The 12,674-nt window shown below is 39.1% G+C and overlaps 1 protein-coding gene across 5 annotated transcripts in view; it reads left to right on the forward strand.

Moving 5' to 3' along the window:
- Window positions 1-12,674, forward strand: part of LOC131436322 (peripheral plasma membrane protein CASK-like) — a 741,277-nt gene that overhangs the window by 373,284 nt on the left and 355,319 nt on the right. The gene's annotated exons all lie outside the window — the stretch shown is intronic.

Below are 12,674 nucleotides of genomic sequence, written 5' to 3' on the forward strand. Positions count from 1 at the left end.
AACTGTCGAGTTTTGGCTTCCGATGAAAGGTTGCAACCGCTTTCTCGTACACATACTTTTTATTAGTAAAAACGGTACAAACGAATCTTAGATTTTCGACCATAGCTGCATATGGCTTGCCGAATCAAACATTTCTTCGTGAATTTTGACATCTTCTTTGTCAGGAAAAGCTCGGCAACGGCATTCTTTCGTATTGCGCTACAAAATGCCAGACCCGGATGCTATTCAATGCCTTCACGTATGTTTCGTCGGTTATTTTTAATCCAGAAAATTTGGCACGACTTTTCGCAGTGAAATTTCGCTTGTCATCACGGTTGGGCACCTTTTTCACTTTGTACGAATTCAGCCGTTGCCTCTGTTACACTTTTTGTACGTACACAGAAAAAATATGAATTTTGCCGGAAACATAATTCTACAAACGATACAATTCATAACTACTTAACTTTTCAAATGACGCAATGTTCCACTCGGACAGAATTTTACACGCTCCGAGAACCATTTACCAGCTAAGCAGATATGTGCTTCTGTGGTTCAGTCGATTAACTGACGTGCTTCGTGATCTAATGTTTCTCGGTTCATGTCGCACAGTTGCTATCGATCTTTTGTTTTTTGTTTTTTTTTCATTCGATTTCCACCTAGAACACGAAAGAGCAGTTTGATACTGTCTTAGTTAGAGCAGATCCTAATATTAGATATTTTTTTACCATATTACTAGTCCGTCGCGTACAGATTCTAGATCTGGATTCAAGAACCTCGAACCTCGATTCTACACTTGGTCTCGAGTCCTGAACTTAGACCTGAGTTCTGAACCTTCATTCTGGACCTGGATTTTAAGCCTTCATTCCGGACCTTAATTGTAGGCCTGGGTTCTGGTCTGATTTTCAATATCTGGAGCAGGATTCTGCATTCTGGAAGTGAAATTCTGGACTGGAATTCTAGACTTGATTTTTAGACCTGGGTTTTGAGTCCAAATTCTATAGCTCCATGATTTCGAGTCTAAACCCTGGTACTGAATTTTTGATCGAGATTCTGGAGTTAAATTCTTGACCCGGAGTTGGATTCTGGTCGTGGACCATGCTATCGAAACTGGATCTGAAACACTGGATACCGAAACTGGGCCTTAGTACCTACTGGGCTTGAATTCATTATTTATTTGTTTATTTAGGAGCAAGAAGAAAATCCGCTGAAGCTGAGATTTTCGTTCTCCTTCTCCAGCAGGCATAAAACTTTCTCATCTTATGTATCAACAGATAACATTTGTCCAAATGATACATAACCAAATCATAAATTACCTTTATGTAAGTTATAACGCTAACTAACAACTATTCATATTGACTAATTATCTTAATAAAACTAGCGGGAAAAGATTTGGAGAAGACGGGTTTATTTTATGTTATCTTTGAAACTATATTTAAAATTCAAAAACACTTCTAGATCCTTGATTGATGTATCCCGTTTTAGTACCGCTTGCGAAATACATTTCAATGAGAAATTTAGATAACTTAGATATAGTAGAAATATGAACGGTCCTGGATGACTACCCTGAGGAACGCCGAAGCTCACGGTGAATGATGGAGTAACGCAGTCGTCAATTTTCACGATCATACTACGACCAGTCAGATATGATTCAATCCAGTTGAGAAAAGAGGCACAAAACCAACCCTGTCGAGCTGTGAAACTTAATGATGATTTCAGTTTCAAAAAATGCATTGTTAACGACAGTCGTAATCGTGGGATGAGGCTCAATCGATGAACGGAGTGGAACATTGTTGATAGCCAAGAGAATATCCTGCTTAGACAAAGTTTCTTCGTAGAAAACACTGCTGAAGTAGTTGCGGAATAGATTACAAACACCAATTCACCAAAGAACATATGAGTTGGTAATCCCGATCCAAGCTTGTACGACCACCTTTGAAGCGTTTATACCACTCGTATGCCGGTGTTTTTCCTAGACACGATTCACCAAAGGCCTTTTCTAACATTTTCAACGTTTCGGAACACTTAAATCCATTTGCAACACAAAATTTGATGCACGCACGTTGTTTTAAATTTTTTATCCATTATGAAAATTGTTTTCTTCTGCCGTACCAGCACGTACCGATGCGTACCAGTTTTGCATTATTTTGTATGACAGTTTGAAGGTTTGATACTCATTGACCTATAGCTTAGGAACCGGAAGTCGGATTTGGATTAAATTGCACAGTATCTTTCAAGACACTGAGAGCTTCAATTTGAATTTAAATCGCTATTACCCAAAGTAGATTTATATATCTACCAGCTAACAAGGTCTACCAACTAGATGAATTTGCCAGTAAGTTTTAGAAAAAAATGCGTCTCTTTTTGACATCACTTTTGATAAAATACTTATCGCACTGTAATACCGGAACCGAAAGTCGGTTATGGATAAACTTAGTATAAATTTCATTGACAGTTGTGAAAAGCTTCTAGAGTCTTTACACAACAAGAAACCCGAAATAAATCGTGCTTATTTGTTACCAAAATGTGCTGCCGAATTAGTATAAAGTATTTCGTTCAGTATTTTTTCGACACAATAACAATAAAGTCCATCGATCAAACCCGGAGTAATTTTACATGGCCACTATATTATAATTTTCTCTTTCTCTCTCTCTGAACCTTTTGTCGCTATATACTTGTATGAGAAACTACTTTTATGGGTCTGGGATAATCTCCACGATCGACAAAAAAAGATGAATAAATGTGTTTCTCATCGTTGCAAATTCGCTCCAGTGTGCAGCATCCGGGAGGAGTTCGTTCGTTCGAAATCAATAGCTCATCGCTACTCGAGCATCGTTTGTCATGTCATCATTTAGCGGCCCGGCGTTAGCTTGGGTGGGAGGCTAGGAAGGCCAATGTCATTCGATACCTAGGGGAATCGGGGGTAAGATGGGCAATATTTCAATTGAAGCTGAATCATCAAAATAATTTCCATGATGACTCCCCAGCACTTGAGCTCGAAGGTTGTCCGTTTCTATCGCAATCCCCCTCCTCCGGAACCTTAGCTTAGTCCTCACGTAGACCACTATACTACCGAGGAGCTGCCGATCGGACGATGTTAACAATGAATGGGAAGGAACTTTTTTTTCTGCTATCACCATTGCTTGTCGTCGCCGCCGTCGTCGATGCTTTTACAAGGATGCAAGAATGTATTTGAAAAAGTTTGTGCATATGATAAAATTGATGCATGTTAAGTTCTCCTAGGAGAGCGAGAGACAGAGAAGGCTTAGGATGTGCTCTGCGGCACTTCCTTTCGATACGTATTTAGTGGGTGCGGAAAATGATTGACGAGCAAGAGGGTGAAAGCATTCATAAGGGAAAAATGATCGCTTAATACTATCACGGTTTGCTGAAACTACTTGGCTCGGTGTAATTTGGGTTGTTCGAGCCCTGTTTGATGAAAATTATCGAATAAATGAAAGTGACATTGCCAATTCTTCAGTTCAACAGGTTGCGCAGGCTATCCATAGCTTAAAGGGGTGTTGCATGGCTAAATACTGTCGTCCTTTTTTAAAGTGCAAAGTGTCATCCAAACCGGATCCTGGAGGCAAATTCCGTGTGAAATGTTCCGAGGAATAAAAAACCCGCTTTGATAAGCATCTTCGAACATTTCACTTTACCGGATATTTGACATTGCGATTAACAAAATCGGTTATGTTTCTCAACCAGACACGCTTCATTTGAAAGAAACGCTCAAACACTTTTTTACACATCGGTTACACTAAGCACTAAGCACTAAGCTTTCGAAACGTCGCCTTTAAAAAGACTGTTTTGGCACCGAAACTGACTTTTTTTAATGGAATAGTGGTGTTTCCAACGAACCATATTTGTATTCGTTTTTCTCTAACAATGGAAGTTTGTTTTGATCCGAGAGTGGAATAACCAAAAAATTGAAATTCATACCCACGAAATAATGCGGGTAGGTAATGTCAGAGACTTGCCCGGATAACGTGAATACGCATGAAAAATATTGTTCAAATTGTTGAACGCTTTTGAGTGCATTTACCTCGAATGAATTCTGGATCCGATCCGAGTGATATTTAACATTGAACTTGAATTCTAGTACTGATTTGTACAACTGAATTACAATCTTGCCTTCTGAAACTCGATTCTGGAAATAAATCCCGAACCTTGCAATTCAGGCTCAGCACAAATCCAGGTCTTAAATTCAATTTTATTTCCAGAATTCTGAAATTGAATTCTAGAATGAATTTCGGGACCTATTGCATAATTTCGGTTTCGAATTCATTCTCAAAATCAAGGTTTAGGATTCGATTTCAGGTTTCGAGATTTCTAAATCAAGATTTTGTTCCAGAATCCAGTTCCTGAAAACTAGATCAGAATTCAATTGTGGAAATCAGTTCCAGAAGCCAGGCTCAGTATTCAATTCCATGATCCTGATTCGGAATTCAGTTTCAGAATAAAATTCCAGAGTTCTGAAATGGAAAATGGAACTCTAGAATGGATTCGAGAGCTGAGTTCGAAAACTTATTTTTGAACTAAATTTTTCAACGCAATCTGAAATTTTGTTCCGGAATTGCGGTCCAGATTTCAATTCTGGAACTCGACACAAATTCAGAATTCTGACTCAGAATCATACTTCAGAGTTCAAGAGTCAGATTTAAGATTCAGTTCAAGAATCAAACTCCAGAATTCGGTAGTAGATTTCTGGAAACTGAACTGAGTTCTAGATTTGGATTCAGAAACTGAATTTTTGACCGAGATTCTAGAGCTAAATTTATGTTTGTTATAGTTTTGAAAACTGTACAAAATTCAGTGCCATTTCCTAATTTCATGAGAAAATGAAGCGATCGGTTTCTTAGTTCTCAATCACGACGGGTCTGTTTCCCAGAGAATTTGTTTCTACAACTTGAAAAATTGAATGATTTCCGGAAATTCAATCTGTCGAACGAAATTCAATTCTTGTTGAAAGTTTTTCGAACAATATTTTGTTTGGCAGGCAATATGCAGCTGTGGTCTAGCAAGTAAAAGCTTCATTACTATCGGAACGAAGAACAAGGAAATATATCGTCTAGAATTCCTAAAGAAGCGATTGTTACCTTTTCTACGCATCTCCCTACTCTGGTCTGATTTGGCATCTTGTCACTACGCAACAGAAGTTTTTGGTATGGTACAAAGCTCCACCTAGATTTCGCTCAATAGAAACAACAAGCCACTATTATAAAAACCATCTAGTGCAGCTATAATGCCTTTCTCATATAACTCATGTTTTCGTTAATATTACTAAGAAATTTTTCAAAAAAAACTTTTCTCTAAATATTGAATAGGAACAAAAAAAGTTTGTTTGGACAACGTGAAACGACAACACAACGTGAAACGACAACGACTTGTGAAACGCAGTCCTTTTTTATATACGTTGAGCCTTTTATTTAAGTCTAAGTTTGTGAAAATTGACTTAGCTGTTTCTGAGAAAATTACGAGAGTTCCGTTTTTGAGTTTTCGACTTCTATTTCCGGTACTTCCGGAACCGGAAGCTGGGAACCGGCGTAGCTGAAATTGGTTCAGTAAATTGAAACAGTTTTGAACCATACTTAGAAGGATTTTAACGCCTTTTGCATTATTGCTCTATATGGTAGGCTGCAATTTTATACACACTACCCTGTATTTCCGGAACCGGAAGCCGAATCTGGATAAAATTGTACATTAACATATGGGAACAAAATACCTTTCATTTGAATATGGGTTTGTGGAGATCGGCTTAGCCGTGTCTGTGAAATCAGTGTGATTTTCGGTTTGGAGCACTTCTCCGGTACTTTCGGAACTGGGAACGATGATCTGGTACACCCAAAGTCAACGTATGTGGTCATAAACTAACCATACCTGCCTTAATGAAGAATTATACGGCTTTTGGAATGTATTTGGCTTGATTTATCCGTGTCATGTTTAAACACTCTCCTGAAAATGGATTTTTTATACTTAACACATGGATCAATGAGTCCCGAGACTAAAGCAGAGATGGCGCTCGTAGTAAACCAGTAACCACGTCCTTCTGGAGTACTAACCTTTGCTTGAAACGGGTCAAAATTTTAAGTCAATCCGACCAGAAACAGCTGAGTTATCGAGGTTAGAGTAAAGTCGTTTTGTAGTTTGTTTAAAAAATGGGAAAACCGATTTTCGTGTTTTGATAAAACATTGTTTTTTAATGGGTAAAAACACCATGCAAGCGAAACAATGGATTGAAAAATGTTATCCGGACTCTTGTCCATCAAAAGCTACGATTTGTCGGTGGTTTGCTGAGTTTAAACGTGGTCGTACCGACACAAATGACGCGGAACGCTCGGGTAGACCTGTGGAAGCCGTTACATCGGAAAATGTGAGTGAAGTGACAAAAACTATAATGAAAGATCGTAAAGTGAAGCTCCGTGAGATTGCTGAGATGACACAGATATCATATGGAAGTGTATTTACTATCCTTCATGAAAAATTGAGCATAAAAAAGGTTTTTTTGCAAGTGGGTGCCGCGATTGCTTTCGATGGAACCAAAACAGCAATGAACAAAACAATGAAAACAATGGCGAAATTGAACGAATTGGACTTTGATCTGCTTCCCCACAGACTTCCCCCAGACTCACCAGATCTAGCCCCCAGTGACTACTGGCTCCTTGCTGATTTTTAAAAAATGCTCCAGGGAAAAAGATTTGGCTCAAATGAGGAGGTCATCGCTGAAACTGAAGTTTATTTTGAAGCGAAAGATAAATTTTTTTATAAACATGGTATTGAAAAATTGGAAAAACGTTGAAACTATTGTACCACCCTAAAAGGTGATTATGTTGATGAATAAAAAAAAATTGCAAAAAAAATATTGTTTCCATTGTTAGTCTGATCCATGTGTTAAAATAATTCCAATTTTTCAAGTACTACCTAATTGCTAAGACAGATTGCTAAGCTATTGTTCCTAATTGCAAAGTTTTGGATTCATTGGTTTTCGAGATTGTTACGTACAACTCCGCTGGGCCGTTCAACGTTACCAACCGATAACACTTCATCTGGCAACACTCGATACGTGGAAGACAATCTGTCAAATAACAACGGAAAAGGCGAAGAAAAAGTAGGTCGAGAAGAAGTAAAGTTGATGTTAAAGTGAAAGGTGGTTTCTTTGAAAGTGAGTTGAATTTAATTAATTATATTGATTTCGCAAAGCATATAGTGCGTAGGTGATTTAAAAACTTGAATTCGTAAGTACGGAACTGAAATGTAGAAATTACAATAACATCTAAAACTTAGCCTAATATCACAGATACTCATCACAGCGAGATTGCACTTAACCTAGTATCACAGATAAGTCGCATTTGTTGAAGAATTATATTGCTATCGAATACTGTAAAATAGAACTGAATTCCAATCTTTAGGAGGTTGCAAGATAGGACACCAATTAATGTAAGCAAACAGATAAATTGAATTTGAACGTTTAAATAATAATATTTTTGCAGCTTTGATCTGCTATCACCTGATCCAAAGAGTGTTCTTTCACGTTCCGAACAGAGATATCAAGCTAATAGTTAGTATTTCACAATATAGATTTGTTCGGAGATTCGTTTTTGCTTTGATTTTTGTTTTCAGAACAACCCTGGATTTTGTTCTTTCGTGTATTCAACCACCAAAGCTGTCTAAAAGAAAAATACTGTTTTCTTTCCTGTCCAACGAATGACAAAATAACCGCGCACACCCCTGCAGTAGTACTTCCAAGCCTTCCATTGTCGGTCGGTCGCATATTGAAGCTTCGTCCTCCGAAGGCCGTTGCCACGGGCAGCCCGAAGCAGGCGGTGTAAAAAAAAGCTCAATGACTGACGTTTTCGGAAGCTTCCGCAACCTCGGCTGCTGCAATGATGCTCCAAAAAGTGCCGAGATAAAATCTTTCTCTCTGTCTCTGGGAGCGTCCATTTCATCTCATCTATTTTGTATTCTCCTACTCTCGGCGGACGAGCATCCAAAGGAACGCGGAGAGAGAGAGTGAGAGAGAAAATAGAGGACCAAATGAGGCGCATGTCCGGTATGGCCACACTCCAAGGCTCTGCACCGCTGCTGTGATGCTGTGGCTCGTCGTCTAGGTAACTTGTGAAAGCTGGCATCCCCGCTGGGATGCCGCCGAACACCGCCAGGGCAGCCTTGGCTGCAGTTGTGCTAGTGTGTGTTGGAGAGGAGCAGTGACAGCTGGCATTTTTTTTTGGTTGGTTTTGAGAATTGGATGAGAATCTAGAGAGTCGCATCCATCCCACATCGCCAGGAGTGTTGAATCACGTGTGCGAGATGTGCGAAGGATGCTGGTGGGTTGGCAGATTTGGTTTTTGGTTACGGAGAGCTAGAGATTGAGAGTGGATTTTGCGAGGTTCCACCACTCTCTCCGGGCTGTTTGCTCTTGCTCTTGATGATGACGGTGATCTCAAAACGGTTCAATGACGGAAAATATCGACGAAAGAATTTTTCCAGCAGCCAGGAACGACCATTTTGCCGTGTGTGGAGTTTCGGACAGCTCATCGAATGCGAATGTGAGTTCTCGAGTCATTGTGTGACGCTCGGTGGTGGTCGCGAAGTCGTGTTAGAGTGAGTGAGTGAGGTTAACGGAGTTTCGACGGGGCAGGGAGGAAAAAGGTTGCTTGGCTGTTTCGCGGAAAACCGGAGCAACAGCCAGCCAGCCAGCCAGCCAGCCAGGAGGATACCTTAGATTCTTGGCGATCCAGAATCGCTGAGACAGTATAGCGGAGGCCCTTCAGCCGAAAGGGTGCATAACCATTGAAAAAAAAACAGGACTATTGCTTTCGGAAACGCAACACTGTCACTGTTACAAACTAGTACCAGATTTTTTGTGCACTTGTTTAGAACTCTGCGTTATTTTCAGTTTCTCGGTTCGTTTCTTGGTTTTTTTTTTGGTGAAGAAACGTTTCTCGAATCTCGAATCTGGTACGGCTCAAGTGTGATACAAAGTTTTCTTCTCTCGGCTGTGAATATCCCTAGTTCTAGAGTACCGTTGACGACGGGGAACCGAATGGTTTTTAGTTCAGTGTGGTTCAGTCCTTTGACCCAAATCAAGTGTGTGACAACAGTTAGTGTGTGGATTCGTCCTTTTTTTTCGTTCTTATCTACTACTGCGGATATACCAGAAGTAGTGAATCGAACAGCGCAGTAAGTAAGTGAACAGAAGAAGGCCAGCTGGGAAAATTGTGCCTCTTTTAACAGCTGTGCAACGAGAAAAGACCTCCTGGAATAGCGGAACCAGTGGAAAATCCGATGACGACGGTGACGATGCGAACTACGACTGACTACTGGCCACCCTGTTTTCGTCGTGTGTGGGCGAAGAAGAAGAAGAATAAGAAGAGAACAATATATTACAGTCAGTCAGTCAGTCAGTGGTGAAACAGACCAAAAACAAAAACTTCTGACAAATTTTAGCGCGGGTCCTTCTTCAGTGAGTGTTTTTTTTGGGTGGTAAAGCAGCAGGCATTTCGGTGGAAAAAAGCGGAGCCAAACAAGACGAAGTAAATTCTTTTTTTTTTACCAACAACATCCCAGGAAAGATATTGGAAGTATTTTCTTCCGTCTGCCACACAAAAAAAACTTTCGTCCAGACCAACCAATTCCTTTGAATTTGAATCGATTTACGACCACTTTCATCCTTCTGCATTTCGGATTCGAGAGCCTCTTTTTTTCGAAGCTCTCGAAACCGTCAGCCGCGCCACCAGTTTGAAAAATGATGATCCTAAATTTATAGGGAATTTCAACCCCTTCTCTCCTTCCTTCCTCTCCTTCTCGCACCCCTTCACCACCACCCACAGAATGTGGACCGTCGTAGCAAATATGTAACAAAGCCAAAATCATGTCAATTTTCGCAGCATGTGTCTAAATGTGTGTTTGTCTGCGGTTGTAGCGCCATTTTTTAACTTACAACTGTGAAACAGTTCCTGCTCCGGCTAAATTTAGGACCCTTTCACAGTTGGAAGAAATTTCAAATTGCCAAATTTTGCCTGTAATTTAGGAATACGGTTTGTGGTTTTTTGGGGGGGTTCTTACTGTAATTAAACAAGCGGGGAACCACTTCTATGGATTCTATTCGGAAGGACCATTGTTACCGAATTTAGTAGGAAATGCAATTTTCGAAACACATTTCGACTTCCACCTGCTTATTTAGCTTTGCATTAATCAGCCTTTCTAAAAACGGCAAACTAATTTCTACTTTTGTTTAGCTGTCGAACGTCGACGGAACGAACTTTGAAACTATTTGGAGTAATTACCTTCGCTGTCGTTAAAACGTTGCATTTAAAAAAAAACACGGAGATCGGCTGGAAGCTTGATGCAGTTTCAAATTGGATTATGTTAGTTTGTTTTTTTCCCTCTGTATGCCCCCTTTCATTCCCAACCGTGAGAAAAGTGATGGTTAAAGCAATTATGATGATCAAACATTTGATGCTGGCTGGTGTTTGTTGCTGCAGAAACCACCGGGGGCTCAAGGGAGGTTCCGGAGCTAATTCCAGGATGGGAGGTGAATTTTTAATGGCCTCCGCGCTTTCATTAAAAATTTTAGCACGTCGTTTGCCTCTTCTTGAGTGCAGTCATTTTTGACGAAGCTTAGTTTAATTAGTTCTGCACATATTAGAAAGTTGGGATGTCATTGCTTTTTGTGATCACATAGAATTTGCTATTTGATAGCATAATTTATACTTTATCATCAGTCATTTTAAACCAATACTAGTGGCCCCCAAGATTCGTAGTTCAGCCTCCAATTCTGTACTTCATCAGTGTCCGAAAACGTCTCCAAATTGTGTGCTATTTAACTTTTTTCTCAGTGCCGTTCGTGACTGAGAAATGACTGTGTGCTACCGCAATAATTTAGGTTATTCTGCCAACGTGCAAAATAAAACATCAAGCAGAGCAGCAGCCTTGAAATACAGCACAGCATAAAGGGTAGAAAAGGGTAGAAAGGTCATCTGATTTGCACAAATTTTCACACTCAAGGTGCAAGCGTGCACGGATGAAAATTCATTGCCGGTGGTGGTGCCATGATTAAAAATCATGAAATCATGATTATGAATGACCTGAAAATTGACAATTTCATGATATAAATCATTTCGCTCAAGAAATTTCATGAGGAGACTTATTTCATGATTTCATGATTTGGAATCATGGGTGATTTTTATCCATGTGCCATTTTTGAATTGTATTTTGGGTGTTACACTTTTGAAAAATCATCTATTATTTTCTTTATATTTTCTTTAGTAAAACATTTGAAGAATTTCTGTGCAATTTCCAAGCCTATTGGAACGAAACCCTGGAAGTTATGGACCTTTATCTATGGCTCATTCTCATTCTACGAAGAAGCAAGAGCTCGGCGCACAGGGCCAAGATTTCTACTTCGATTCACTTAAAAACTTGACCAAACATTCTTGAAATGTTTCGTTATAATAAATTATAAAAGAAAGTATTTGATTTTTTCAAAATGTTAGACCCTACGGGCTCCCTGGAGTAATTAATTGTTTCCATTGATTTTATAGACAAAATTCTCGAAAGTCTTTGAAAGTCCGTGTCCATCGTCATTCAAAAACTACTGCACCATTTTTTTCCAAATTTTGCACACACTTTATACATATGAAAAACCAGACCCCAACGTTTTCCTTTTCGTTGATTGTTACTTTGGAGAGGTTTAACAGCTAAAAAATGGCGGATTTTTTCGTTAAAAATTCGTAGTTTTCACTTTGAACAACCACCAAAAATTTAAAAAATTAAAAAAAAATCAGACAGAAACGTTGGGGTCTAGAAAAACTTCTACTCTAACTATGCTGCGATCGTTTGTTCACTTCTGGTTAGTCTGCTCTGAGATACAGTGGACACCGCAAATCATAATTTTTAAGAAGCCTTCTCGAAAATATCTCTTCACCGATTTATTTTTCAATATTTTTCCACGAAAAAAATACAAAATGTTGTTCGAATGATGCTTTTTATCATGCAAAACATTTGAATTTATTTTGTTGGACGATAATTCTGGAAACAATTCGCAAAAATGATGATTTTTTCATCGTTTAGAACCCAAAACCCTTTCTTAATCCACTTAGTGGTGTAATGATGCCTTTCTCATATTACGTATGTTTTCAAAAACATCACTAGAAGATTCTGTCAACACTTTTTCCACAAACTTGAATTAAATCAAAAACTTTCGTTTGGTAAAAACTACCATCACCTTTTCGATTTGTAAACAGCTATGTCAAGTTAATATAGATTTGAATGTGGCAACCCTGCACGCTATACAAAATTGAACAAAGCACACTGTGTGCCCTAGCAGGTGGCGTTTTCTTCTTCCGTACCAGCACATACCGATGCGTACCGATTTTGCATTTTGCAAAATGTATGACAGTTTGAAAGTTTTGATACTCATTATTGTCCTAAAATTTCGGAACCGGAAGTCGGATCTGGATAAAATTGCACAGTATCTTTTAAGACACTGAGAGCTTTAATTTGAATCATGATTTGTAAAAATCGTTTCAAACGTTGCAAAGGAATTGAAGTGAGTTCCGGTTTTGGATCTTTTTTTTTACTATTACCGGTGCGTTTGGAAACAGAAATCGAGCACTAGTAGATTTATACTTGCTTATTTAGAACTTACCAGTCAATTTTATAAAAATGTTTACCTCGTTCCACCATTGCTTGTGAAA

Source organism: Malaya genurostris, chromosome 1 (genome assembly GCF_030247185.1).
Source record: "Malaya genurostris strain Urasoe2022 chromosome 1, Malgen_1.1, whole genome shotgun sequence".
NCBI lineage: Eukaryota > Metazoa > Arthropoda > Insecta > Diptera > Culicidae > Malaya > Malaya genurostris.